Source organism: Phyllobates terribilis, unplaced genomic scaffold (assembly GCF_046119375.1).
Source record: "Phyllobates terribilis strain yellow unplaced genomic scaffold, ASM4611937v1 Scaffold_1__5_contigs__length_1240528914, whole genome shotgun sequence".
In the NCBI taxonomy this organism is placed as follows: domain Eukaryota; kingdom Metazoa; phylum Chordata; class Amphibia; order Anura; family Dendrobatidae; genus Phyllobates; species Phyllobates terribilis.
In genome coordinates this window covers 563,755,492-563,780,702 of record NW_027362761.1, presented here as the reverse complement: position 1 = coordinate 563,780,702, position 25,211 = coordinate 563,755,492, and the positions used below count along the sequence as shown (strand labels likewise).

The 25,211-nt window shown below is 43.5% G+C and overlaps 1 long non-coding RNA gene across 1 annotated transcript; it reads left to right on the top strand.

Moving 5' to 3' along the window:
- The first annotated feature begins 2,150 nt into the window (after positions 1-2,150).
- LOC141169029 (uncharacterized) lies at positions 2,151-19,992 on the top strand. Its single transcript, XR_012252281.1, has 3 exons — positions 2,151-2,287; positions 19,208-19,275; positions 19,558-19,992. It is a non-coding gene; the product is annotated as an uncharacterized lncRNA (long non-coding RNA).
- The last annotated feature ends 5,219 nt before the right edge of the window (positions 19,993-25,211 follow it).

Below are 25,211 nucleotides of genomic sequence, written 5' to 3'. Positions count from 1 at the left end.
GTATGAAGCCAAGTGTAAATCATTTAAGAGTTTTTGGTTGTAAAGTTTTTGTATTCATTCCAACAGAAAAACATTCCAAACTTCAAAATAGGTCCATGGAAGGAATATTTGTTGGATATAGTGAAAATTGCAAAGGATATAGAATCCTAGATCCCAAAACAGACAGTTATGGTGAGTAACAATATGACATTCAATGAGGATCTAAATGAAGACACTATGATTTCACTGGAAACAAAAAATTAGAAAAACAGCAATGATATATCTGAAGGAATATCTGATGAAAAAGAAGTTGAAATTAATAAAAAATGGAATACTGAAAGTGAAGAGATACAACTACCAACAGACACAGAACCAATACGTTCAATAAGAGAAAACAAAAGAAAACAACCAATACTCTTTTCATACAAGGCAAGTACAAGTAAAATTATAAGCCTACCTCTTGGGAAGACATATCTCGACTTCCTGAAGAAGAAGCCAATAAATGGATAGAGGCAACAGAAATAGAAATAAAATCCATGCATGACTCAAAAACATGGACACTAACAGAATTACCAGAAGGAAGGAAAGTTATAGGATGTAAATGGGTTTTTAACGTAAAATACCGAACAGATGGCACAGCTGAACGATACCAAGCAAGACTCGTAGCTAAAGGTTATTCTCAAAAATATGGAGAAGACTATGATGAAACATTTGCTCCAGTTGTCAAACATACTACAATAAGAACTTTGTTTGCAGTTGCAGCAATGAAACAAATGGAACTGAAAGATCTGGATGTAAAGACAGCATTTTTGAATGGAAGTTTAACAGAAGATATTTACATGGAAGAACCTCCAGAATTCAAAGATGAAAGTAACCCAAACATGGTTTGCAAATTACAGAAAAGTATAAACGGTTTAAAACAAGCTGCTACAGCGTGGAATGATAAAATCACGGAGGTGCTCACAAATGAAAAATTTAAAAGAAGCAAAGCTGATCCTTTCCTGTACACAAAAAGACTAATGGACAGATGGATCTATGTACTCATATATGTATATATGATGACATTTTAGTTTGTTTTGAAAAAGAAAGAGATAAAGAGGACATACTAAAAATCCTGAAACAACATTTCAAGATCAAAGACTTGGGATGTGTGAAACAGTACTTAGGAATGCAGATAGAAAGAGAAGAAGATGGAAGTTTCCTACTTAATCAAAATCACATGATTCAAGACATAATCAAAACATTTGGATTGAAGGATGCAAAACCAGCAAAGTCTCCAATGGAAACTAATTATCTTAAAGAGATGAGTAGTGAGAAAAATGTGTTACCAAATAATGAAGAGTACAGAATGGCTATAGGAAAATTACTGTATCTAGCAACTGTTACAAGGCCAGACATTGCAGCAGCAGTAGGAATTCTGAGTAGAAAAGTGTCCAAGCCAAATAAAGCTGATTAGAATGCTGTGAAGAGCGTAATACGTTATTTGAAAGGAACCAGCAATGTTAAACTGAAACTGCCTACAAGTGATAAATGCATTTTAACTGGATACGTTGATGCAGATTGGGCTGGAGATCCAACTGACAGAAAATCTAACAGTGGCTATCTTTTCTTTCTCTTAGGTGGACCAATTAGTTGGACTAGTAAAAAACAATCAATAGTAACGCTGTCATCAACAGAAGCAGAATATGTTGCTGCAGCACATGCGAGTCAAGGAGTTCTATGGTTAAGACAATTGCTAACAGACCTAGGACAAGCACAGTTGGAACCAACAAAAATAAATGAGGACAATCAGGGATGTCATGTTCTTGCTCAGATGGAAAGAGTTAACTCAAGAACCAAGCACATTGATGTGAAGTATCATTTCTTGAGGGACCATCAGGAACAAGGAATCCTGAAATTAGAATATTGTCCAACTGAAGATATGACTGCAGACATTTTCACAAAGGCATTGAATGCTGAAAAACATCAGAGTCTAATGAAGAAATTGGGTTTGACTGAATAAGTCCTTACTGTTGAGAAAGGGTGTTGGTATATGCAACAGTTGTGGACTTCTTTGATTGTGTGAAGGAGGACTTTATGCTGATCTGACAGTAGATGGCGATGTGTAAAGTTTCCTTGTTTACTGTATTGTAAAAGAAAAAAGTCTCTCTTGTATTTCCTGTTTTGTTCTTACTTCCTGGTGCAGTACTGTGTGACTGTGCATTTTTTCCTTTATCTCATGTTCTGAGAAGTAAAAGCTTGTTATGCCATGTAATCTGCTATGTGAAGTTTATACCGCAACTGTGGGTATCCAGAAGCTGTGCAACAGGTAAGAGCTTTACGTAAGACTATTCTTATACCTTCCTGTAAAATCTTGTCCATTGTTTCATCCTCTCTTAGAATGTGTAAATTGCATCTCACAATATTCGAGATCGCCTACAAATGTTTGCTATAGGTGAGAATTAATGTAGGTTTATTTTTATTCCGATTTATTTTTGAATTGTTTTCACTGCTCAATAATGAATCTCTAGATTTAGAATCAACCAATTTTGTAGCACGGGATAAGGACCAGGGAGAGTAATTTCTACTTCTCAATCTGTGTTGGACCAGTTCAGACTCTGCATTGAGGGCACTTGTGTTGTTGCAGTTTCTTTTTGCTCTTGTCAGTTCTTCTACAGGGATTGCTTTAATTGTGTGGGGTGGGTGGAAATCATGAGTATGCAGGATAGTATTGTCTGAATTTGGTTTCCTATAGGTTTTTCTAGCTATTGGTAAAATAGGGTAACCTGTTAATTCCAAATCCAATAAATTAATACAGTTTTTATTGAAAAAACTAGTGAATTTTAAATTAAATTTGTTATTTTTCAAACATGCAATAAATAATGGGATTTCAGATATTGGACCTTTCCAAATAATTAATAAATCCTCAATGAATCTTACATAATATAGAATTAACATATTTAATTGATTGTTGACATTGTAAATAAAAATCTCCTCCCACCAGGCCATCACTAGGTTGGCTACGGAAGGTGAAAATTTAGCCCCTATGCAGACGCTGCTGTTCTGTAGGAAATTGTTTTATTCAAACATAAAATAATTATGGGTTAACAGAATAGACAGTGCCGATTGTATATAATTTTGTAAGTCATCGGTGTATGAGCTACCGTATATTTTTGTAGATGGCGATCGCGAATGTTGTGAGACGTAATTTACACATTCTAAGAGAGGATGAAACAATAGACAAGATTTTACAGGAAGGTATAAGAATATTCTCACGTAAAGCTCCTACTTTGGGTAATAAATTATCTCCTAGCCTTTGCAGGAGTTCTATTAATACATCAAATCCAACAACAACCTGATTATCTACTGTTGGCTTTCACAAATGTGAATAACGTCCTTGTATGTCATCCACCCATGTAAAATCGAAATTATCCTTTTCTAATAACAACCAGAGTAAAATATACAATATAAAAGTTTTTAGAATTACAACTCTAATTTTGTCGTTTATGTTGTTGAGTGCACTGTCTGCAATTTAAAATATGTGGGATCAACCACAAGAAAATTAAAATCTAGAATTAGGGAGCATCTTTATGATATAACTACTCCCTCAAATCGTAACATATCAAATGTGTCTAGACATTTTATTTCATGTCACAACAGATAGACCTCACATTTTTTGACATATGCTATCGAATCTGTTCCCAAACATATCAGAGGTTGTCAGGGCCAGCGTTAGGGGCAGACTAGGCATCTGCCTATGGCCCCCACTCTTCCAGAGGCTCCCAGCCAGTGGTGCTCCGCCTGTGAGTCAGGGGTTCCAACACCAGCGCCGGCCCCCCCCCCTTCCGCATCGCACATTCAACTGTATCGGCATTTATGATGCCGATACAGTTGAAAGCAATGATGGAGGAGAGAGCGTCAGCTGATGCTCCCTCTCTCATCATTCCTCCTCTGACTATGATGCAGCGGGCGCAATGACATCATTTCTTCACGTGCCACGCTGTGCAGGGTAATGGAGCTGCTGAGACGTGCTGCACACAATAGGGCAGCGGGGAAAGGGGAGGAAATATGTATTGTATTTATTTTTTTTGTAAATCATTGAGTACGTGGTAGCCATAATACAGCTGGACTGTGGGGCTGCATTATACTATATAGGGGTCTGCATTATACTCTGGGGTTGCTGCATTATACTCTGGGACACGTTATACTATATGGAGGACTATGGGGTGTGCATTATATTATATGGAGGACTATGGGGTGTGCATTATACTTTATGGAGGACTATGGGGTGTACATTATACTATATGGTTGACTGCATTATACTCTGGGGTGGCTGCAATATACTCTAGGGTGGCTGCATCATACTGTGGGAGGTGGCTGCATTATACTATATGGAGGACTATGAGATGCATTATACTATATGGAGGACTATGAGATGCATTATACTATATGGAGGACTATGGGGTGTGCATTATACTATATGGAGGACTATGGGGCACTTTATACTATATGGAGGACTATGTTGAGTGCATTATACTATATAGAGGACTATGGGGAGTAGATTATATTATACTGTATGGAGGATGATGGAGCACATTATACTATATGGAGGACAATGAGATGTATTATACTATATGGAGGACTATGGGGCACGTTATACTATATGGAGGACTATGTTGAGTGCATTATACTATATGGAGGACTATGGGGAGTAGATTATATTATACCGTATAGAGGACTATGGGGCACATTATACTATATGGAGGACTATTGGGCACATTATACTATATGGAGGACTATGTTGAGTGCATTATACTATATGGAGGACTATGGGGAGTAGATTATATTATACTGTATGGAGGACTATGGGGCACATTATACTATATGGAGGACTATTGGGCACATTATACTATATGGAGGACTACGGGCTGTGCATTTTACTATATGGAGGACTATGGGGTGTGCATTAATACTATGTGGAGCACTATCGGGAGTGGATTATATTAGACCATATTGAGGACTATGGGGCACATTATACTATATGGAGGACTACGGGCTGTGCATTATACTATATGGAGGACTATGGGGCACATTATACTACATGGAGGACTATGGGGTGTGCATTATGTGGCGCCCCTGAGGGTTCGACCGCCACAGGGATGCTGCACTTCTTTAATGGAGTGTAGTGTTCCTCCTTTGAGGTAAGAACAGTGTGATGGTCAGGACCCAACCTCCACATCCAACACCACACTTCTCCCACCAGAGGAGGCTAGAATGCACTAGGTGCTGCCCCTCCTGGCACTTGGGAGACTGTGGAACCAAGAGATAGGGGAACCAATTAGTGGGTGAGGGTGGAGGACTCACATTTTAGTGACACTTAATAATTCATATTTAATACACTGCCATCTTGGTCTTTAGTCTCTTTTTCTTTGGTCTCTTTTTAGTCATGAGTCCTTTTTGATGGTTCTTTGACTGTTCTTGATCGTGACCTACCTCCCTGAGTGTGGATCCTGTGTGGACCTGCAGAGGATGGAGGCACGGCCCTCGTACCTTGGCCTTGGGTCGAGAGGCAGGTTGCAGATAATGAATGTCTCAGCCCGATCAAGGACCAAGACCAAGAAAGCCCGGAGCTTAGGAGTGTAGCTCCACCGCAAATGGATCCCGGGGAGGATGCAGACGGAGCGGTGTACGCTACCTGTCCTCGCTATGCTGATCTATTCAGAGGGATTCCGGCTGCAAGAGGGGTACTGGCTCCCGACACCCGACCTTGCTACTTCAAGTCCTGGTCAGGAAAGCCCGGTAGGCCCTGAGGATCCCACCGGGTAACGGAAGGAGCGGAGCTGCCACCCGTACCCTTGTTCTGAGTGAAGTTCAGAGGGAGACCCGGCCTATCTACACACACACAGACAGGAAAGGACCCGGTCTGAAGTTTAGGAACACTCTGGTTCGGGGTCCTGATTTAACACTTGACTTACTCGGAGGTTGTCGGACCCCCGTTCCTGGTGACCGCAGAACTCCGCGAGGAGCAGGGAGAAGCCTGTACTCTACATCGTGAGTAAAAACCCAGGAAGTTAACCCCTATGGCCTCCGGACTTTTATTCTGCATTACACCGCACTACGCAGCACCAGACCTCCTAGACTACAACCTCCTCCATCCTGTCCCTCTGCCCTGAGGCCCTGCTCCGCCTGTGGGGAATAGTAACAACGACGGCTGCTACAACATCACGCCTCAGAGGACTGCAGCAGCGCTGGTGGCCTTCACCAGGTACCACAGTTGGCGTAGTCGATAGCAACCATTCAACCCTGTAAGCCCATTATTTTTATGTGACGGCCCTGGGCACGGAACGGGTCCGGGCCACGGCTGCACCCCATCTACCACACAGGACCTGTCTCCGAGTACCCCATCTTCCCAGGGTAGGGCTTCCATCGATCAGAGAGGCGTCACAATTATACTATATGGAGGACTATAGGGTGCATTATACTATATAGAAGACTATAGGCTGTGCATTATCCTATATGGAGAACTATGGGGAGTGCATTATACTATATGGAGGACTATGGGGAGTGCATTATATTATAGTGTATGGAGGACTATGGGGCACATTATACTATATGGAGGACTATAGGGTGCATTATACTATATAGAAGACTATAGGCTGTGCATTATCCTATATGGAGAACTATGGGGAGTGCATTATACTATATGGAGGACTATAGGGCGCATTATACTATATGGAGGACTACGGGCTGTGCATTATACTATATGGAGGACTATGGTCAGTGTATTATAATATATGGAGGACTATAGGGTGTTCATTAAACTATATGGCGGACTATGGGGAGTGCATTATATTATACTGTATAGAGGACACATTTTACTATATGGAGGACTATGGAGTTTGCATTATACTATATGGAGGACTATCGGGAGTGGATTATACTATATGGAGCACTATAGGGCACATTACACTATATGGAAGACTATAGGCTGTGCATTATACTATATGGAGGACTAAGGGAAGTGCGTTATACTATATGGAGGACTATAGGGTGTGTATTATACTATATGAATGACTACGGGGTGCATTATACTATGTGGAGGACTATCGGGGGTGGATTATATTATACCATATGGAGGACTATGGGGCACATTATACTATATGGAGGACTATGGGGTGTGCATTATCCTACATGGAGGACTATGGGAAGTGCATTATACTATATAGAGGACTATGGGGAGTGCATTATACTATATGGAAGACTAAAGGGTGCATTATACTATATGGAGGACAACGGGCTGTGCATTATACTATATAGAGGACTATGGTGAGTGTATTATAATATATGGAGGACTAAAGGGCGCATTATATTATATGGAGGACTATCGGGGGTGGATTATATTATACCTTATGGAGGACTATGGGGCACATTATACTATATGGAGGACTATGGGGTGTGCATTATCCTACATGGAGGACTATGGGGAGTGCATTATACTATATGGAAGACTATAGGGCGCAATATACTATATAGAAGACTATAGGCTGTGCATTATACTATAAGAAGAACTATGGGGAGTGCATTATACTATAAGGAGAACTAGCAAAAAAGAAGCAAGACAAAAATATATCTCATACCCTACCATAATTATATATAAATGTAAAGCAAAGTTGCATAATAAATATAGGGTACTTAGTGAACTATTTTTGATCAAAAAAAGTATACAAGCCGTCCCACCAGCGGCAAGGTGACCCTAAATTGGGACGGTACCTATACTGCCTATATTAAAAACCTTACTGTATATCAAAGTTGAAATAATGCATATAAAAGGGTAGACAAATAGGACCGGGTCCCAACTCCAGACCACCTAGGCCCGTGGTAAGCTACATATATACCAATCAGCTCAACAAAGGGCATGCCACACCCTTAAATTGCACAGAATGCAAACAAGTCAAAAAACCAGACAATGTGAACTGAGGTCTAAGATGGCAGACATACAAGAAACAGAGGCATGTTCACACTAGCAAAAAAGAAGCAAGACAAAAATATATCTCATACCCTACCATAATTATATATAAATGTAAAGCAAAGTTGCATAATAAATATAGGGTACTTAGTGAACTATTTTTGATCAAAAAAAGTATACAAGCCGTCCCACCAGCGGCAAGGTGACCCTAAATTGGGACGGTACCTATACTGCCTATATTAAAAACCTTACTGTATATCAAAGTTGAAATAATGCATATAAAAGGGTAGACAAATAGGACCGGGTCCCAACTCCAGACCACCTAGGCCCGTGGTAAGCTACATATATACCAATCAGCTCAACAAAGGGCATGCCACACCCTTAAATTGCACAGAATGCAAACAAGTCAAAAAACCAGACAATGTGAACTGAGGTCTAAGATGGCAGACATACAAGAAACAGAGGCATGTTCACACTAGCAAAAAAGAAGCAAGACAAAAATATATCTCATACCCTACCATAATTATATATAAATGTAAAGCAAAGTTGCATAATAAATATAGGGTACTTAGTGAACTATTTTTGATCAAAAAAAGTATACAAGCCGTCCCACCAGCGGCAAGGTGACCCTAAATTGGGACGGTACCTATACTGCCTATATTAAAAACCTTACTGTATATCAAAGTTGAAATAATGCATATAAAAGGGTAGACAAATAGGACCGGGTCCCAACTCCAGACCACCTAGGCCCGTGGTAAGCTACATATATACCAATCAGCTCAACAAAGGGCATGCCACACCCTTAAATTGCACAGAATGCAAACAAGTCAAAAAACCAGACAATGTGAACTGAGGTCTAAGATGGCAGACATACAAGAAACAGAGGCATGTTCACACTAGCAAAAAAGAAGCAAGACAAAAATATATCTCATACCCTACCATAATTATATATAAATGTAAAGCAAAGTTGCATAATAAATATAGGGTACTTAGTGAACTATTTTTGATCAAAAAAAGTATACAAGCCGTCCCACCAGCGGCAAGGTGACCCTAAATTGGGACGGTACCTATACTGCCTATATTAAAAACCTTACTGTATATCAAAGTTGAAATAATGCATATAAAAGGGTAGACAAATAGGACCGGGTCCCAACTCCAGACCACCTAGGCCCGTGGTAAGCTACATATATACCAATCAGCTCAACAAAGGGCATGCCACACCCTTAAATTGCACAGAATGCAAACAAGTCAAAAAACCAGACAATGTGAACTGAGGTCTAAGATGGCAGACATACAAGAAACAGAGGCATGTTCACACTAGCAAAAAAGAAGCAAGACAAAAATATATCTCATACCCTACCATAATTATATATAAATGTAAAGCAAAGTTGCATAATAAATATAGGGTACTTAGTGAACTATTTTTGATCAAAAAAAGTATACAAGCCGTCCCACCAGCGGCAAGGTGACCCTAAATTGGGACGGTACCTATACTGCCTATATTAAAAACCTTACTGTATATCAAAGTTGAAATAATGCATATAAAAGGGTAGACAAATAGGACCGGGTCCCAACTCCAGACCACCTAGGCCCGTGGTAAGCTACATATATACCAATCAGCTCAACAAAGGGCATGCCACACCCTTAAATTGCACAGAATGCAAACAAGTCAAAAAACCAGACAATGTGAACTGAGGTCTAAGATGGCAGACATACAAGAAACAGAGGCATGTTCACACTAGCAAAAAAGAAGCAAGACAAAAATATATCTCATACCCTACCATAATTATATATAAATGTAAAGCAAAGTTGCATAATAAATATAGGGTACTTAGTGAACTATTTTTGATCAAAAAAAGTATACAAGCCGTCCCACCAGCGGCAAGGTGACCCTAAATTGGGACGGTACCTATACTGCCTATATTAAAAACCTTACTGTATATCAAAGTTGAAATAATGCATATAAAAGGGTAGACAAATAGGACCGGGTCCCAACTCCAGACCACCTAGGCCCGTGGTAAGCTACATATATACCAATCAGCTCAACAAAGGGCATGCCACACCCTTAAATTGCACAGAATGCAAACAAGTCAAAAAACCAGACAATGTGAACTGAGGTCTAAGATGGCAGACATACAAGAAACAGAGGCATGTTCACACTAGCAAAAAAGAAGCAAGACAAAAATATATCTCATACCCTACCATAATTATATATAAATGTAAAGCAAAGTTGCATAATAAATATAGGGTACTTAGTGAACTATTTTTGATCAAAAAAAGTATACAAGCCGTCCCACCAGCGGCAAGGTGACCCTAAATTGGGACGGTACCTATACTGCCTATATTAAAAACCTTACTGTATATCAAAGTTGAAATAATGCATATAAAAGGGTAGACAAATAGGACCGGGTCCCAACTCCAGACCACCTAGGCCCGTGGTAAGCTACATATATACCAATCAGCTCAACAAAGGGCATGCCACACCCTTAAATTGCACAGAATGCAAACAAGTCAAAAAACCAGACAATGTGAACTGAGGTCTAAGATGGCAGACATACAAGAAACAGAGGCATGTTCACACTAGCAAAAAAGAAGCAAGACAAAAATATATCTCATACCCTACCATAATTATATATAAATGTAAAGCAAAGTTGCATAATAAATATAGGGTACTTAGTGAACTATTTTTGATCAAAAAAAGTATACAAGCCGTCCCACCAGCGGCAAGGTGACCCTAAATTGGGACGGTACCTATACTGCCTATATTAAAAACCTTACTGTATATCAAAGTTGAAATAATGCATATAAAAGGGTAGACAAATAGGACCGGGTCCCAACTCCAGACCACCTAGGCCCGTGGTAAGCTACATATATACCAATCAGCTCAACAAAGGGCATGCCACACCCTTAAATTGCACAGAATGCAAACAAGTCAAAAAACCAGACAATGTGAACTGAGGTCTAAGATGGCAGACATACAAGAAACAGAGGCATGTTCACACTAGCAAAAAAGAAGCAAGACAAAAATATATCTCATACCCTACCATAATTATATATAAATGTAAAGCAAAGTTGCATAATAAATATAGGGTACTTAGTGAACTATTTTTGATCAAAAAAAGTATACAAGCCGTCCCACCAGCGGCAAGGTGACCCTAAATTGGGACGGTACCTATACTGCCTATATTAAAAACCTTACTGTATATCAAAGTTGAAATAATGCATATAAAAGGGTAGACAAATAGGACCGGGTCCCAACTCCAGACCACCTAGGCCCGTGGTAAGCTACATATATACCAATCAGCTCAACAAAGGGCATGCCACACCCTTAAATTGCACAGAATGCAAACAAGTCAAAAAACCAGACAATGTGAACTGAGGTCTAAGATGGCAGACATACAAGAAACAGAGGCATGTTCACACTAGCAAAAAAGAAGCAAGACAAAAATATATCTCATACCCTACCATAATTATATATAAATGTAAAGCAAAGTTGCATAATAAATATAGGGTACTTAGTGAACTATTTTTGATCAAAAAAAGTATACAAGCCGTCCCACCAGCGGCAAGGTGACCCTAAATTGGGACGGTACCTATACTGCCTATATTAAAAACCTTACTGTATATCAAAGTTGAAATAATGCATATAAAAGGGTAGACAAATAGGACCGGGTCCCAACTCCAGACCACCTAGGCCCGTGGTAAGCTACATATATATCAATCAGCTCAACAAAGGGCATGCCACACCCTTAAATTGCACAGAATGCAAACAAGTCAAAAAACCAGACAATGTGAACTGAGGTCTAAGATGGCAGACATACAAGAAACAGAGGCATGTTCACACTAGCAAAAAAGAAGCAAGACAAAAATATATCTCATACCCTACCATAATTATATATAAATGTAAAGCAAAGTTGCATAATAAATATAGGGTACTTAGTGAACTATTTTTGATCAAAAAAAGTATACAAGCCGTCCCACCAGCGGCAAGGTGACCCTAAATTGGGACGGTACCTATACTGCCTATATTAAAAACCTTACTGTATATCAAAGTTGAAATAATGCATATAAAAGGGTAGACAAATAAGGAGAACTATCGGGAGTGGATTAAATTATACCGTATGGAGGACTATGGGGCACATTATACTATATGGAGGACTACGGGCTGTGCATTATACTATATGGAGGACTATTCGGGGTGGATTATATTATACCATATGGAGGACTATGGGGCACATTATACTATATGGAGGACTATGCGGTGTGCATTATACTATATGGAGGACTATGGGGAGTGCATTATACTATATAGAGGACTATGGGGTGTGCATTATACTATATGGAAGACTAAAGGGTGCATTATACTATATGGAGGACTACGGGCTGTGCATTATACTACATGGAGGACTATGGGGCACATTATACTATATGGAGGACTATGGGGTGTGTATTATACTATATGGAGGACTATGGGGAGTGCATTATACTATATGGAGGACTACGGGCTGTGCATTATACTATATGGAGGACTATGGGGTGTGCATTATACTATATGGAGGATTATGGGGTGTGTATTATACTATATGAATGACTACGGGGTGCATTATACTATGTGTAGGACTATGGGGTGAATTATACTAAACAAGCAAAATGCTGCTCATTCATCGGGTGATTGGATTGTTTATGCAGGAACAAACATCATTGTTCTCGGTAGCACATTGCCCGGTGTAAACTGCAGATAAGCTGTTGATCACAGGATACTGTTTGGGGACAGATTGATCTATTAGTGATTGTTTTGTGCCCATCATTCTTCTTCAACCAGTGTAAAGAAGCCGAGAAACAAGCGTCGAACAACTTCAGTATTGTCGATCACACTCGTCTAACGGCCTGAACTCAACGCATGTAAATACAACCGAAATGTTTCTGTGTGATGGTGCAATATGTCAGCATTTGGGGCCCCACTTTAAACTTTTGCCTAGGGCCACACTTTGTCTAAAACCGGCCCTGGAGATGGTACCCGCACACAGGGCCGGCTCCAGGTTTTTCTGGGCCCCGGGCGAAAGAGTCTCAGTGGGCCCCTTTAACACATACCACGATTCATGATGCAGAGATATGGCGGAGAAATATATATATATATAGTACAATGCAAAGATTTCACTTCTTACATTACATGAGTGATATCTATTGTAAATTCCACAATAGCTCAGAAACCGGTGAATCGCTCCACACAGAATACTGGCCCCCATATAAGGCTCCATACGGAATACTGGCCCCCATATAAGGCCCCATACGGAATACTGGCCCCCATATAAGGCTCCATACGGAATACTGGCCCCCATATAAGGCCCCATACGGAATACTGGCCCCCATATAAGGCCCCATACGGAATACTGGCCCCCATATAAGGCTCCATACGGAATACTGGCCCCCATATAAGGCTCCATACGGAATACTGGCCCCCATATAAGGCTCCATACGGAATACTGGCCCCCATATAAGGCTCCATACGGAATACTGGCCCCCATATAAGGCTCCATACGGAATACTGGCCCCCATATAAGGCTCCATACGGAATACTGGCCCCCATATAAGGCCCCATACGGAATACTGGCCCCCATATAAGGCCCCATACGGAATACTGGCCTCCATATAAGGCTCCATACGGAATACTGGCCCCCATATAAGGCTCCATACAGAATACTGGCCCCCATATAACGCTCCATACAGGATACTGGTCCCCTTATAATGCTCCATGCAGGCTGTTACTCCCCACATAATGCCCCATACAGCCCCCCCCCTTTTAATGCCCCATACAGGCTGCCCCCCCCCCTTATAATGCTCCATGCAGGCTGTTCCCCCCACATAATGCAATATGCAGGCTGCCCCCCCCTTTATAATGCCCCATGCAGGCTGTTCCCCACCTTATAATGCCCCATGCAGGATGTCACCCCCCCCTCTTTATAATGCCCCATGCAGGATGTCCCCCCCTCTCTTTATAATGCCCCATGCAGGATACCCCCCCTCTCTTTATAATGCTCCATGGAGGATGCCACCCCCCCCCCTTCTCTTTATACTGCCCCATGCCTCCATACATTAAAAAAAAAAAATCAAATACTCACCTCCCTCCTCCTCACCTGCTGCAGCTGCTCGGGTCGGGACTCCAGCGTTGGCGGCGTCTTTCCGCTCTGCGCTCCCTGTGACGGCACAGGGGAGGGCGCGGTGTAAAGACGTCACCGCGCCCTCTGACCTGAGACGTCACAGGGAGCGCAGAGCAGGAAGACAGCTGATCTGCGGAGGCACGGGGAGAGGTAAGTATCCAGCTGCCGGGGCCCTGAGCAAGCGGCGGAGAAGGACGGGCTCTGACACCGCTCTCCTCCGCCCATAGCCCAGCGGGGTGCGCGACCGCCAGTGGGCCCCTCTGCCTGCTCAGGGCCCCGGCATTTGCCCGGGTGCGCCGGGTGCTGACGCCGGCCCTACCCGCACACGTACACTTCATAATAGGGAAGCTTTTTATATCTTTTCATTAAATATAAGAGTACCGTATGGTCTGAACTTGAGAAGAGAACAGATGTTATATTATTAACCGGTTCCCGACCGCCCACTGTACATAAACGTCGGCGCTTGCTGGGCTCTGTGCAGCGCCGACGTTTAAAAACGGTGGGTGGTCCCGCAGCGCTCAGGACCCCCAGGGTCCTGCTAGCGCTGCGGTACCGGTTCAGAGCGCTAGCTCTGACATGTGGCATCATGGGGACCTGATTGGATCCATAGCGATCGCGGCATTTAAAAGATAGTGACAGCCGGTGGTCGGCGATCGGGACCCCCCACATACCTCAGGAGCAGCGGGGATCCCGGTGCTGTGACCTCTGACATCATCGAGACCTGATTGGCTCAGGTCTCGATGATGTCAGCGTCACACCAGCCAATCAGAGAGATCACCAGGGAAGTTTGTTTTAGCAACAAACTTTCCCGGGCGATCTCGCTGATAGAACACTGTTTCTCCTCCGATCTCAGTGAGAGAGCAGAGGTGAAACAGTGTGACAAGAGCTGTCAGCCTTGCCACTGTAAAATTGAAAAAAATAAAATAAAAAAGAAAGTAAGAGTTAGGGTTAGTCAGTCCTGTCAGATCAGTCAGTCCTGTCAGATCAGTCAGTCCTGTCAGACCTGTCAGATCAGTCAGTCCTGTCAGATCAGTCAGTCCTGTCAGATCTGTCAGTCCTGTCAGATCAGTCAGTCAGTCCTGTCAGATCAGTCAGTCCTGTCAGACCTGTCAGTCAGTCAGTCCTGTCAGATCAGTCAGTCCGTCAGTCCTGTCAGATCAGTCAGTCCATCAGTTCTGTCAGATCAGTCAGTCCTGTCAGATCAGTCAGTCCGTCAGTCCTGTCAGATCAGTCAGTCCTGTCAGATCAGTCAGTCAGTCAGTCCTGTCAGTCAGTCAGTCCTGTCAGATCAGTCTGTCCTGTCAGTCAGTCCTGTCAGATCAGTCAGTCCAGTCAGATCAGTCTGTCCAGTCAGTCAGTCCTATCAGATCAGTCAGTCCTGTCAGTCAGTCAGTCCTGTCAGATCAGTCAGTCAGTCCTGTCAGATCAGTCAGTCCTGTCAGTCAGTCCTGTCAGATCAGTCTGTCCAGTCAGTCAGTCCTGTCAGATCAGTCAGTCCTGTCAGTCAGTCAGTCCGGTCAGTCCAGTCAGTCCAGTCCGGTCCGTTCAGTCCAGTCAAAAAATATAAAAATAAAATGGCCCGTCAGACTTATACTGCAGAAGAGGTGTATGCCCTGCTGTGTTCTGATAGTGATGACAGTGCAATCTCAGATGGAGATATGGATTTTGAGGGCTTTAGTAGCGGTGACACTGAGAGCTCAGAAATGAGCAGTGATTCTGGTCCATCCTCAAGCCCAAGGACCAGTACAGCAATAGGGGCAAATAGCGCTACAGGAGAAACGTTTCCAAATCAGGGAACACTGCCCAGTACAAGCGCTGTCCCTGCTACTAGTGAATTGGCGCACGCCAGTGTACAAGGGGCGTTGCCACATGATCTAGCATTTCCCAGATGGAAGGCTTCGGATTCGGCTGCTCCATTCAGCCCTGATTTCAACGCCACTCCTGGTATAAATGTGGAGGTGGAAGATTTTGGACCAATTCATTTTTTTAATTTGTTTTTTACAGACAGCTTGCTAGAGCATATTGTCGTGCAAACAAATTTATATGCATCCCAATTCATAAGCCAGAATCCCCGATCTTACTATGCTAGGGCAAATTTATGGTCACCAACTAATGTCTCGGAAATAAAAAAAATTTTAGGACTTACATTTGCCATGGGGCTTGTTAAAAAACTGAGCATTCGATCCTACTGGTCCAACCACCCTGTTCAAGCCACCCCTATGTTTTCAGTCGTTCTGCCTAGGACCCGTTATGAAATGCTCATACGGTTTTGGCATTTTAACGACAATAGTCAATGCCTGCCCAGAAATGCCCTAGAACATGACAGGTTATATAAAATTAGACCCATCATTGAAAATTTGTCAGAAAAATTCTTAAGGCTCTACACCCCAACACAAAATATTTCTATAGATGAGTCCCTTGTAAAATTCAAAGGAAGACTGCACCTCAAGCAATTTATCCCATCTAAAAGGGCAAGGTTTGGAATAAAGCTCTATAAAATGTGCGAAAGTTCAACCGGATACACATCCGCTTTTCGCATATACGAGGGGAAAGATAGCCAACTAAACCCACCAGGATGCCCTACTTATCTGGGGACATCTGGAAAAATTGTTTGGGAGCTGATAAGTCCATTTTTTCAAAAAGGCTACAATCTATATGTGGACAATTATTACACCAGCATACCCCTATTTAAAAGTCTGGTTGAACACAACATCGGGGCTTGTGGGACCATTCGTAAAAACTGTCAGGGGTTTCCACAGCCATTGGTCAACCAAAAGTTCCAAAAGGGGAAGTCAGGGGCTGTACGCAACGGAGAGTTGCTTGCCCTGAAATATAAGGATAAGAGGGATATTTTTGTCCTCAGCTCGATCCACACAGATGCCACAAGGGCCACTGTAGAACTAGGATCCACCACTCCGAAGCAAAAACCTGTGTCAGTCATTGACTACAACAAACACATGGGGGGTGTGGACCTTGCAGACCAGGTTCTACAGCCATACTAGGTATCAAGAAAGTCCTATACCTGGTATAAAAAGTTGGTTATTTATTTGTTTCAGGTGGCCACATACAATTCTTTTGTGTTGTACAAAAAAGCAGGAAATTCAGATCCTTTTCTTGATTATCAAGAAAAGGTAATTGAAAATCTTGTCTTTCAAAGTGTTAGCCCCGCTCATCCATTAGAATCTGAGGATGTGAAAAGACTCACTGAGCGACATTTTATTGCACTTATTCCAGCAACGGAAACAAGAAGGAACCCCCAGAAAAGATGTCGTGTATGTACTAAGAGAGGAATGAGGCGTGATACCCGCTACTATTGCCCACAATGCCCATCATTGCCAGCCTTATGCGTCACTGACTGCTTTAAAATCTTCCACACAGAACCACGTTTTTAAACTGTAAAAATGTATCCCAATTTGTCATTCAAACATTTGGTTCATTTAGTGAATGACACATTCGAGTAGAGCTCACTTAATTTCCAGGGGGGGTTCTCCAGAATCTAAACCTTCCATTGCGTGCTTGTTTCTGGAAATCATCCATTGAGTTAAAATGGCCACTAAACCCATAGATGAATTCCCAGAGGGGTGTCAGTTCCAAAATGGGGTCACTTGTTGGGGGTTTCCTCTGTTTAGGCACCTCAGGGGCTCTCCAAATGCAACATGGTGTCCGCTATCGATTCCAGCCAAATTTCCATTCCAAAAGTCAAATGGCGCTCCTTACCTTCCGAGCCATGCCGTGCGCCCAAACAGTGGTTTTGCGCCACATATGGGGTATCAGCGTGCTCAGGAGAAATTGCACAACACATTTTGGGATCCATTTTTTCTGGCTGCCCTTGTGAAAATTAAAAATTTGAGGCTAAAGTAGCAGTTTTGTGTTAAAAATGTGTTTTTTTATTTTCAGACTTCAACATTATAAAATTCTGTGAAGCCCCTGGGGGTTCAAGGTGCTCACCACACATCTAGATAAGTTCCTTGAGGGGTCTAGTTTCCAAAATGGGGTCACTTGTTGGGGGTTTCCACTGTTTAGGCACCTCAGGGGCTCTCCAAATGCAACATGGCGTCTGCTATCGATTCCATTCAAATTTCCATTCCAAAAGTCAAATGGCGCTCCTTACCTTCCAAGCCATGCCGTGCGCCCAAACAGTGGCTTTGCACCACATATGGGGTATCAGCGTGCTCAGGAGAAATTGCACAACACATTTTGGGGTCCATTTTTTCTGGCTGCCCTTGTGAAAATTAAAAATTTGAGGTTAAAGTAGCAGTTTTGTGAAAAAAAGTTAAATGTTAATTGTTTTCTTCCACATTCCAAAAATTCCTGTGAAGCACCTGAAGGGTTAATAAACTTCTTGAATGTGGTTTTGAGCACCTTGAGGGGTGAAGTTTTTAGAATGGTGTCACTTTTGGGTATTTTCTGTCATAAAGCTCCTCAAAGTCACTTCAAATAAGATGTGGTCCCTAAAAAAATGTTTTGTAAATTTTGTTATAAAAATGAGAAATCGCTGGTCAACTTTTAACCCTTATAGCTCCCTAACAAAAAAAAATTTTGGTTCCAAAATTGTGCTGATGTAAAGTAGACATGTGGAAAATGTTATTTATTAACTATTTTGTGTGACATCTCTCTCTGATTTAAGGGCATGAAAATTCAAAGTTTGAAAATTGCAAAATTTTCAAAATTTTCGCCAAATTTCAGATTTTTTCACAAATAAACGCAAGTGATATCGAATAAATTTTACCACTATCATGAAGTACAATATGTCACGAAAAAACAATCTCAGAATCAGGGGAATCCGTTGAAGCGTTCCAGAGTAATTACCTCATAAAGTGACAGTGGTCAGAATTGAAAAAATTGGCCCGGTCACGAAGGCAAAAACAGGCTCTGGTGCGAAGTGGTTAATACTGGGTTTGTTTTGTCCAGCTTGTTTATATATGTTTATTTAGTCAATGTCTCATTGTTTTTTATATATTTATTTGCCTGTCAATGTTTTAATATCACTGCTGTCATTATTTGACTAGACATTGTATGTTTCTTTGTTCCAAGTTTCTGCAGGGTGATTCTCCCTGAGGATTCTTCCCTGGGACATCTCACCCATCTGATTCCAGTTCTCTAATTATTCCTTCCTTTCTTAAAGGTTCGTTCTGTCTGTCTCTTTATTCTGATGCCAAAGCCTAAGAACGCTTGGTGTTCGAAATGCGTCTGGTAGAGTAATTTTTTTTTCTGCCTCCGTCCCCCCTCCACCTCTTGCAGAGGTTTCACTGCCTGTTATTGATTTTGTCATATTTCCCCTTAATTTTTAAAATGTTTATAATAAAGGACTTTTGGTTTTAACACATTGTGGAAATATGAACTAGGAGCTGGATCATATCCTTTCTTCCTCTGCTTATATGTTTTAATAATTGCACTACTAGACTGGCAATATTTGCCCTTTTTCAAGATGGAGATTGCTCTGCGCATGCCTGATATTGTTCTTGTGTATTGCAGATGGCATCTGAGGGTGATGGAGGCGGAATAATGACGTCATGGCAATTTCCTCTACTCGCCATTTCACCTGGATGGCTGGAAGCAATGTGTGCATAACGCTAGTGTGGCACCCCAGGGGTCTGGTTTCCACAGTAACGGCAATGTTATGTCTGAGAGCAGGTGGGAGGTCTCTTGGTCAGGGATCCTGTGCATGCCACACCTCCTGCCCAGTCCTGGGAGGGGAAGAACTTCCCCTATATAAACCTAGGGCTGAGGCAGGGTGAGTGAGTAGAGAAGAAGTAGAGACAGAGAAGAGAAGCAGCATAGGAAGAAACAACAGGAGCTCTGTGGGAGCAGTGCTACAAAGAGTCAGGGGCTGGCAGCTGCAGAGCTCGCCCTGACTGAGAAGCTATCACCGGACCCGGAGTCCGAGGCTGTGGGGACTAACTCCTATCCAGCAGCAGAAACCGACCGGCAGGGGATTTCAGGTCCTCTGGCCAAGAAACCCGAAGGCACGGTCACACGCGTGGGACCAGCACCGCCGTCGTGGAGCGGAAGCTACTAGAAGGCCCCGAGTCACCGGCCATACGGGTGAGCACCACACGGTACACTCAGGGACGTGGGCTACTTATACCCGCCTCTAGCAAGGTAGCCAGAAGAGTACAGTTAGTTTGGGAGGCCTACAACTCCGCCTGGCCAGGGGAGATCCCATCTGCTCAAGGACTGACCAGGCCCCAATCGCTAGCCAGTACTCCGGGAGGGTCTATCTTTGTCACCAGTAAAGACCCTGAACTACACCGTACCGTCTCCGAGTGGTTCCTGCGGCCCCCATCATCCACGTCGGCTGCCCTGAGGCCATACCCCTCCCGTTGGGGGTGATACTATCACGCTGCACAATCCTACCACCGGCCTCAGCGGTCTGCCCTGCAGCGGCAGCTCCTTCGCTGCATTCAACGGGTGGCGTAGTCGTACAACATCTACCACTAATACAGCGCCACTTAGTCTGACTCCCTGGGCACGGACCGGGTCACCGCCACGAGACTACAACCCTCAACAGATCCGGCTCCGGGTAAGCTCCCGCGTGCGCAACGCTGCGCGACACAGGCCCAGGGGTGCGTCACTAGCACCGGCAAACATGTGACTCCATCTCTTTACACCTGTGGGGAGAGTATTTAATATCAACCATCACACAGTAAGACATATTCCCCGAAGGAAGCCCAAGTGAAATGCGCGTCGGAGTTGCTGGTGCACATTGGGACATCATGAGTAATAGGTAAGCAGTGTTTTCTCTAGATCAGCTATTTGTTCTCTAACCACATTTTTGTTGGTTACCTGACCTACCCTTATCAATGGTTTGGGCGCAGGGATTTATATTACACTTGGTCTATCTATCTGAGACTGACATTCATGTATTTTTAGCCATGCTATACTGTTTATATGTTTTAACTTTTTGATGCTGTAGTTTTACTGCCGAAATCTTTATCACGCTGCCCCTCTATACATTAGACATATAATGTGTACCATTTTTCATGCCTGAGTCTTCATTCTTGGTTATTGATTTTAATAATTTTGCATTGTCTTGTAATTTTTTGGAAACTTAATACAATTACTTTAATTTACCCTATTGTGGATTTTTCTTACTACACATTTTATATGTAGTCTATACATATACATATGTATATAAACTTTATAAGTTTGATATCACAGTAATTGTATTAATGACTCTAAGATTCATTTTGACAACTCATTTTTCCAACACAATGAACATTGTAAAATGAAGAAATGCAAACATGGCATTTTACCCCTCTTCCCTTTTTTGAATATATTATATGATAAAATAAACGGCGTTGTTCAAAGCTACAACACTATGCGTCAGCACTAGTGTTGAGCATTCCGATACTGAAATATCGGGTATCGGCCGATATTCGCGGTATCGGAATTCCGATACTTAATTCCGATACTTTTGCAATATCGTGTACCGGAATCGGAAGTTCCCATAATGCAATGAGCCATTTTCATTTTATTCAGCCAGTGAGGATCCTAAGAAGTGTGGGCACATCCTGTTAGGCATGTAGGCATCTTAACTAATGGCATGGCTGTGATTGGCTGCTGAAATGATGTCATGATGCACTATAAAAGCCGCCGCCGCCATTTTGAGCTCACTCTGCTGTGAATTCAGTTAGGGATAGGACGCTGTTGTTCTGAGGGACAGTTTTAGCTACCTATTTGCTCTATACTGCTTTACCCAAGCTACTTTCTAAATCACTGTGCCTTGCAGCGCTAGTGCACAGTTCTCTGTGCTGTTCACCGCTTTCTGCAAGGTCTCTGTGTGTGAGTGCAGCTCACCCTGTAGTGTGTGCTTCAGCCAAGTCTGGTTATAGTGCACTCAGTGTGTGTCACTGCCTCATACTTTGTCCTTTTTTGCCAATTCATAATTTTTCCTGATATCTCCTATTAGTGTGGTGGTTCCATCTGTATTCAGCTAAATTGGTTCCAAACACACTATATAGGAGTAGAGAGAGAAATTTTTTTCCGTCTTGCAGCACTAGTGCACAGTGCTCTGCATCTGTACTGTTCACCGCTGTCTGCAAGGTCTGGTGTGTGAGTGCAGCTCACCCTGTAGTGTGTGCTTCAACCCCGTCTGGTTGTAGTGCACTCAGTGTGTGTCACTGCCTCATACATTGTCCTTTTTTGCCAATTCATAATTTTTCCTGATATCTCCTATTAGTGTGGTGGTTCCATCCGTATTCAGCTAAATTGGTTCCAAACACACTATATAGGAGTAGATAGAGGAGCCTTTCTGCAGCATTGGGCCCTGCAGCCCCAGCCAGATTAGTATTAGCCTATTTTTTGCAGCCTCATCTATTGCATTGTAGGTTACCTTCCTACATTGTAATAGCTACAAAAAGTTTGTGATACTATCGTTATTACATCTTTAGGCACATCCAGTGTCTTTTTGTGACAAAAAAAAACCTAAATAAAGTTCACCAAACACTCCACTTTACAGTTGTGTAGGCCACATTAGCTCATATTAAAGTCTAGTCCACACTTTATAAAATTAGTGTTTCTTATACCTGTTAACAGCTGTTCAGGAATAAGCACACTAAGCCCTTAGTACTTTTCTGCCTATCTTTATCAGTCTACCAAGATGAAGAAGGCAGGGAGTAAGGCATGTGGTCGTGGACGTGGGCGTGGGCGTGGGCGTGGAGTTTCTGCAGGGAGAGGATGTGAGGATTCTGTGCCTGCAGGGAGAGGACGTGGGGATTCTGTGCCTGCTGCGGGCACCAGTGACTCAGCATCCCCCAGTTTTACCAGGGAACAGTCCTTTATGCGCAGCTTTGTAGGAGCTAGCCGTACCCCACTGCTGCGCGAGGACCAAATTGAAGCCGTTGTCGGATGGATGGCAGCTAACGCATCGACTTCAATTAGTTCCAGATCCTCTCAGGTCCTGAGCACTGAAGAGCACCCATCTGTCTCTTCATCACCTGCCAAATTGCCCAGGCAGTCAGAGAGCCCTGAACAGGAGCCATCTCTACTTCTGTTCTCTGAATCTCTTGGCTTGGAAAGAGGGGGCCAGCCAAGCAGAATTCTAGAATTTGAAGAAGAGGTAGTATGCAGTGATGCGCAACCGTTTTGTCTCTCTGAATCTGAAGAGGCGGGTGGGCCAGTGCCTATGGTCAGCAGCACACCTCAGTACGCATCTGATGATGAGACTCAGGTGCCACTTTCTGGTGCGTACTGTGCTGTCGAGACTACCCAGGAGAAGCAGTTGTTTGAAGAGGGTTGTGTAGATGATGAGGTCCTTGACCCATCATGGCGTGAGGGACAGGAAGGTGGTGCGAGCAGCTCTGAGGAAGAGATTCCCCGAACAGCCCAAAAAGGAGGGAGAGGGAGGGGGCAGACTTGGTTGCCTGTAGCCTCCACTTCGGCACCCATTAGGAGCATGGCTCTTCCAAAATCCAAAGCGGGCGCTCCCAAGACTTGCAGTGCCTGGTCCTTTTTTGACACAGTTGCAGATGACATTTGCTTTGTCAAATGCAAGCTGTGTAATCAGAAGGTGAAAAGAGGGAAAAGTGTCAGCAACCTCAATACCACAAATATGTGGAAACATGTGCGGACCAAGCACGTGGTGGAGTTACAAAAACACACTGAAGACCTAGGCCAACCTACAGCGCCACCTACCACCTCTTCAGCTCGTGTTGTAGCCTCTTCCTCCATCTCACACACAGCTGGTTCGGCTTCCTCACAGGATCGCCATGGAAGAATCTCTGGCACTGTTGTACAGAGACACAGTGTAATTCCACCCACAGCACCACTTTCCCAGCCATCCTCACACTCCCAGGCCAGTCTACAGCCATCGTTAGCACAGGCATGGGAGAAAAGGCGCCCATACTCGGCAAACCACCCCCGAGCACAGGCTCTGAATGCTGGCATTGCTAAACTACTGGCCCTTGAAATGCTATCATTCAGGCTGGTGGAGACTGACACATTCCGTAACTTTATGGCATTGGCAGTCCCACAATACAACGTGCCCAGCCGCTTTTATTTCAGCAGGCAAGCCGTCCCTGCCCTGCAACATCATGTGGAGGGAAAAATTAAACATGCGCTACAAAACGCCGTCAGTAGCAAGGTCCACCTGACCACCGATGCGTGGACCAGTAAGCATGGACAGGGACGATACCTTTCCCTCACTGCCCATTGGGTAAATGTTGTGGAGCCGGGTACAAATCTTGAGAGTGGCGCTGTAGGTGTTCTGCCAACTCCAAGGATTGCAGGAATCCAGTCTGTACACATTGACTCCTCCTCATGCTCCAGTTCCTCTGAATCAGCGCTGCAGGAGCCGTCACGGTCTACCTCCACATCGACCCGTGAACGGTTACCTGTTATGATGACCGATATGAGCACAGCCGTGGCCAAACGTCAACAGGCCGTATTAAAATTAATTTCTTTGGGGAATCGAAGCCACACAGTGCAGGAGCTCTGGAATGCCATCAAGCAGCAGAGCGACGTGTGGTTTGTGCCAGCGAATCTCCAGCCAGGCATGGTAGTGTGTGACAATGGCCGAAATCTGGTGGCAGCTCTAGGCCTAGGCAACCTCACTCATATCCCATGTCTGGCACATGTGCTCAACTTGGTCGTGCAGAGTTTTTTGAGGGACTATCCGGATCTTGATGCACTGCTTCACAAGGTCCGCATAGCGTGAGCTCACTTGCGGCGTTCCAGCAATGCAAGATCACGCATTGCAGCTCTGCAGCGCCGATTACGTCTTCCGGAACATCGCATCATATGTGACCTACCCACCAGGTGGAATTCAACGTTACATATGTTGGAGAGGTTGTGTGAGCAGCAGGCAGCAGTAATGGAGTACCAGCTGCAGCAGGCGCAAATAAGTCGCAGTGCGCGCCGTTCACACTTCACCACCACTGAGTGGGCCTCTATGAAGGACATTTGCCACGTTTTGCGTGCCTTCGATTATTCCACGCGGATGGCGAGTGCAGATGATGCACTAGTCAGCATGACTATCCCCCTTATCTGCCTGCTTGAAAAAACACTGCAAGCACTAAGGGACGAGGTTTTGGAAGAGGTGGAGGATGAGGAGTCACAAATGCCATCTGCTTCTCTACAGTCTGCGCAACGTGGTTCCTCACAAAGGCCTAGGCAGGGGACACTTTGTG